The sequence below is a fragment of the Oncorhynchus nerka genome, linkage group LG7, assembly GCF_034236695.1.
Source record: "Oncorhynchus nerka isolate Pitt River linkage group LG7, Oner_Uvic_2.0, whole genome shotgun sequence".
NCBI classification, from domain to species: Eukaryota; Metazoa; Chordata; class Actinopteri; order Salmoniformes; family Salmonidae; genus Oncorhynchus; species Oncorhynchus nerka.
Genome location: NC_088402.1, coordinates 64052951 through 64058864, shown reverse-complemented (window position 1 = coordinate 64058864; position 5914 = coordinate 64052951). Strand labels below are relative to the sequence as shown.

At 39.4% G+C, this 5914-nt stretch overlaps 1 long non-coding RNA gene across 2 annotated transcripts; it reads left to right on the top strand.

The window, feature by feature from the left end:
- Positions 1-3154: 3154 nt before the first annotated feature.
- LOC115132811 (uncharacterized) lies at positions 3155-5698 on the top strand. 2 transcript variants are annotated; one of them, XR_003864124.2, is made up of 4 exons: positions 3156-3386; positions 3854-4019; positions 4123-4300; positions 4600-5698. It is a non-coding gene; the product is annotated as an uncharacterized LOC115132811 (long non-coding RNA). The 2 variants fall into 2 exon arrangements; XR_003864123.2 differs by having other exon boundaries at positions 3155-3386; positions 4123-5698.
- The last annotated feature ends 216 nt before the right edge of the window (positions 5699-5914 follow it).

Genomic DNA, 5914 nt, shown 5'->3' with positions numbered 1-5914 from the left:
CGGACTTTAAATAGTGTACTGTCTTATAATACACTACATGACCAAAACTATGTGGACACCTGCTAGTCAAACATCTTATTCTAAAATCATGGGCATTAATATGGAGTTGGTCCCCCCTTTTCTGCTATAACAGCTTCCACTCTTCTGGGAAGGCTTTACACTAGATGTTGGAACATTGCTGCAGGGTCTTACTTCCAACTCAGCCACAAAAGTATTAGTCGGGCACTGATGTTGGGCAATTAGTCCTGGCCCACAGTCGGTGTTCCAAATCATCCCAAAGGTGTTCGATGGGGTTGATCTTGACAAACCATTTCTGTATGGACCTTTATGCAGGGGGGCATTTTCATGATGAAACAGGAAATGGCCTTTTCCAAATGTTGCCACAAAGTTGGAAGCACAGAATCGTCTAGAATATGTTGTATTTTATTATTAATTTCACCTTTATTTAACTAGGTAGGCCAGTTTAGAACAAGTTCTAATTTACAACTGCGAACTGGCCAAGATAAAGCAAAGCAGTGCGACAAAAAACAACAGAGTTACACATGGGATAAACAAATGTACAGTCAATAACACAATAGAACGTCTATATAAAGTGTGTGCAAATGTAGTAAGGAGATAAGGTAATAAATAGGCCATAGTAGTGAAGTAATTACAATTTAGCAAATTAACATTGGAATGATAGATGTGCAGATGATGTGCAAGTAGAAATACTGGTGTGCAAAAGAGCAAAAAAGTCCATTTGAACAATATGGGGATGAGGTAGGTAGTTGAATGTGCTATTTACAGATGTGCTGTGTATATAACGGGTGTCGTCGTCTGAAGAAGAGAAATCGGACCAAAGCGCAGCGTGGTAAGTGTTCATGACTTTTTATTTAAACTGAACACTAAACAAAAATAACAAAGTGAATAATCGAAACTGAAACAGTCCTGTCAGGTGCAAAACACTAAACAGAAAACAACTACCCACAAAAACCATGTGGGAAAAAGCTACCTAAGTATGGTTCCCAATCAGAGACAACGATAGACAGCTGTCCCTGATTGAGAACCATACCCGGCCAAAACAAAGAAATACAAAAACATAGAAAAAATAACATAGAATGTCCACCCAAATCACACCCTGACCAAACAAAAATAGAGACATAAACAGTTCTCTAAGGTTAGGGCGTGACAGTGTACAGCTGCAGCGATCGGTAAACTGCTCAGATAGCTGATGCTTAAAGTTAGCAAGGGAGATATAAGTCTCCAACTTCAGCGATTTTTGCAATTCGTTCCAGTCATTGGCAGCAGAGAACTGGAAGGAATGGTGGCCAAAGCAGATGTTGACTTTGGGGATGACCAGTGAGATATACTGTACATGCTGGAGCGCATGCTACGGGTGGGTGTTGTTATGGTGACCAATGAGCTGAGATAAGGTGGAGCTTTACCTAGCAAAGACTTATAGATGACCTGGAGCCAGTGGGTCTGGCGACGAATATGTAGCGAGGACCAGCCGACGAGAGCATACAGGTCACATTGCTGGGTAGTATATGGGGCTTGGTGACAAAATGGATGCCACTGTGATAGACTGCATCCAGTTTACTGAATAGAGTGTTGGATGCTATTTAGTAAATGACATCGCCGAAGTCGAGGATCGGTAGGATAGTCAGTTTTACGAGGGTGTGTTTGGCAGTGTGAGTGAAGGAGGCTTTATTTTGCGAAATAGGAAGCTGATTCTAGATTTAATTTTGGATTGGAGATGCTTAATATGAGTCTGGAAGGAGAGTTTACAGTCTATCCAGACACCTAGGTATTTGTCCACATATTCTAAGTCAGAACCATCCAGATTAGTGATGCTAGTCGGGCAGGCGGGTGCGGTCAGCGATCGGTGGAAGAGCATGCATTTAGGTTTACTAGCGTTTAAGCAGTTAGAGGCCACGGAAGGAGTGTTGTATGGCATTGAAGCTTGTTTGGAGGTTTGTGTCCAGAGAGTGTTAAGATTTCCCTTCACTGGAACTAAGGGGCCTAGCTTGAACCATGAAAAACATCCCCAGACCAATATACCAGCTCCACCAAACTTTACAGTTGACATTATGCATTCAGGCAGGTAGCATCCTCCTGGCATCCATCAAACCTGGATTTGTCTGTTGGACTACCAGAAGGTGAAGCATAATTCATCACTCCAGAGAACACATTTCCACTGCTCCCGAGTCTAATGGAGGCGAGCTTTACACCACTTCAGCCAACGCTTGGCATTACGCATGGTGATCTTAGGCTTGCGTGCGGCTGCTCGGCCATGGAAACCCATTTCATGAAACTCCTGAGGAATAGTTATTGTGCTGACATTGCTTCCAGAGGCAGTTTGGAACTCGATAGTGAGGGTTGCATCCGAGGACAGACGATTTTTACGCGCTTCAGCACCCGTTCTGTGAGCTTGTGTGACCTAGTCATTGTTGCTCCTAGATGTTTCCACTTCACAATAACAGCACTTACAGTTGACCGGGGCAGCTCTAGCAGGGCAGAAATTTGACAAACTGACTTGTTGGAAAGGTGGCATCCTATGACGGTGCCACGTTGAAAGTCACTGAGATCTTTGATAAGGCAATTCTACTGCCAATGTTTGTCTAGGGAGATTGCATGGCCGTGTGCTCAATTTTGTACACCTGTCAGCAACGGGTGTGAGTGAAATAGCCAAATCTACTAATCCACATACTTTTGTATATATAGTGTATTTCTCCCCAATAATTTAATATGATTGCCGGTTATCTAGTCAAACAGCCCATTGCTCAGATCCCCATCACATCAACTTGATTGTTTGTCTGTCCCTTGGCACGTTGTTTCTGTTCATTTCAGCTCATGGTTGTTGCTCTCTTTCTCTTACTGCGAGGACACTTTGTAAACAGGGTCAAGAGTAACTGCACGTATGTAATTTCAACACCTACAAATAATACTGTAGGGACTTAATTCACTAAGGTACAATAGCCAAATCGAAGGACACTTTTGTAAACACTTGCAATTATCTGTGTCTATGTCGCAACAGCGTGTTTTGTAAATAAAATATGAAATTACCCTAAAGTGGTATACCCTGGAGATCCTAAACACATGACAAATGCGTCTGTACAATTGAGCCGCCACCAGAGGGCAGTCAGTGAACACTTTGACAGCAATAGTAGCATCCTGTGGCATTGAATGAAATGTTCTGTAATATGTGAAAACAAAAACTCATGTTTTCGTAATATGTGTGCATTACGAGAGACACTGAGAAGGTTTTGATTAGAGTCATATTTTGGATACAGCAAGATTCTCAGTGAGAAAAGAGTCTGCTTTTGAGAGTGGAGACTGTGAGGATGTTGAGACCAATGGAAATGAAATGTTCAGACCAACGGAAACGAGAGACTTGAATAAACATAGTGAGTGCAATTCTTTTTTGTTAAAACAACACCACAAACGTGCATGTCACCCATTAAAATGATCAACATTTTTATTAAGAAAACTCAATATATATATATATATATCAATTTAACATGATCAAGTATTTATATTCACTGCTTAGTGTAGCAGAGAGAGTACCCTGTCAAAAGATAGATAGATAGATGACAGAAAGGATTACTATAGTAATGATAAGAAGAGAAGAATTGTCGGTGCAGTGCACTTTTTTAAAGGTATTTTCAGACTTAATTGAACAGATAGTGGACGACAGTGGGGAAAGATAAAGAGAAGTTGTGTCAAAGGGTAGTAGGCTGGATTCAAACTCACGCTGACACCATAGACGTGTGCTGGAGGCTGCGGCATTACTGCTAGACCAGCCCGGCCACTGTGCAGGGCAGTCTTGCTGTACTGTACCATCACAACGTTCTCTGTATCGTCGTTCCAACAGGATCAGAGAGTGGTGGAGACAAGGAAAATTGCCAGCGATGTTGTGTGTCTTCTCTGTCCTACGATGACATTGCTGAGGAGGACAGCGTCCCAGCTCAACCCTTAACCAGTGAAAGATATGGAACCAGTAGCCTGAAGCCCAGAGGCAGGAGCTGCTGCTAACCACGGTACGATAAAGTCCCAGCTCAGTTCCATACATGCAGTGTATATACAGTACATACATTCATGTGTTGTTCCTTTATGTGCTGCTCTGAACTAAATGTTTTGCAGGACATGCTACCTACGAGGTGGAGGAAGATCCACAGGAGAGCTGCGATGATGTGGTGTCGATGACCACGCCAGCTGAGGAGACCAGAGAGGAGGTTGCAGAAGTCATTGAGAGACCCAAACCCAAGGACCTGGATGTCCACGATGATGAGGAGGGTGACCTGGAGCCTAATGGACAGGGGTGAGCAACATGGAGGCTTGACATGATCTGTTGTCAAACAGAAGTATGAGAGGGGGTGTTTTGATGATGTTTTTACGTTGGCACTTTGTATTGTTCTCACGCATTTGAGAAATACACGTTTTTCAGTTCCTAGTAATTACCTAGCAATTTGGCACTTTTTTCATGTCATGTAAAATTAGTACGGCATGGTTTATTAATTTTTACAAAATAGAGAAAACATGTTATCTCATCAAATTATTTCTAATATTTTGTATTCATTAAACTTGCCATTTCAAATGTCTTGTGACATCTCTTTTTAGGATCCCAAAGTTGTCGTCAAAAATCTGGGTATCTGCATAAGAACCTCACGTTCCCTTTTCATCGGTTCACTTATAATATTGCTGGTTCTTTTTCATATGTGAGGATCCAATTATTACAATTACTTGACCCTTTTCTGTCTCTAACATTTGATACTGTTTCAAATGTTTTGATTCATTTGACATGTTTCGATTCGTTTGTTGTGCCATGGCCTGTAAAGCAGAACTGATTGACACAGAACAGAATCAATGGTGTCTGTCTTACAACAACACATGTATTAGTGAAACATGATCTTGCTATGTGGTAGTTCCTTCCATAAAGAACAGCATGTGAAAATTCTTAATTGCTCTTTATGCGTCAAAGCTCATAGCCAACAGCTGTTTTTCAATGACTTTTATCGTGGTTTTTTGTTGTTGCTACTTTTCCCATTTATAAATGCAAAATGTTAATTTTTTAAATTTGTAAATGCAATATAACATTGTGCACTGAAAAGATTTGTTTCTATTCTCCTCTTCAACTTCTCAGTATTTATGTGTTTATGAAAGTTATTGTTCAGATTTTACACAATAATCATTTCAATGTTAGATTTTTTACCTTTTTGAATTGATTATATTTTAATTAAAGGTTTATAAAATATGAAAGTAGTAGTTCACAGGGTTTATCTCATAGCTATGTGTTTTATTTGTTTAAACATGTTTGTTTAGAGTTTTGTTTTCTCTATGAAATCATGTTTGAGATTTGGTGTTTGGAATTTTAAGAATATTGTCAATAGTGGGGAAAACAATCAGTGTAAAATTAGAAAACTAACTTAAATGTGAAAAATTAAACAAAATTGAGATGATGATGAGAGGTATAAAATGAATTACAATTAAGAATACTTCCAATGATTATTTGATGTACAGTGTCAGATTTTCTTTATTATGTCATTCGCAATTGAAGAAAATGAAAATATACTGCTTTAATAATGTACTGTGCTGTCAGTAATGTTTTTTGTAAGGAGACTAAATTATTGGCTCTATTGATGCTGTCGTGTTAATTTAACATTTTACATTATGAAATTATTCAAATGATGGTAATAAAAAATAAAAATACTGATCTGCATATTTTGAAGGTTTACAATGCCTAACAATATTACATTTTAGACAAGTAAAAACAGTGAAGGTTAAACTGTCTATGCACATACAGTATGCAGTGCAGTGCAATCAAAAATGTGATTTTCCTGTGTTTATATATATTTTCACACTGTGAGTTTGGAACTATACTGTGAAATAGTGAAATTTTGATAATGCCCTTTTAGTGTAAGAGCTGCCTGAAATG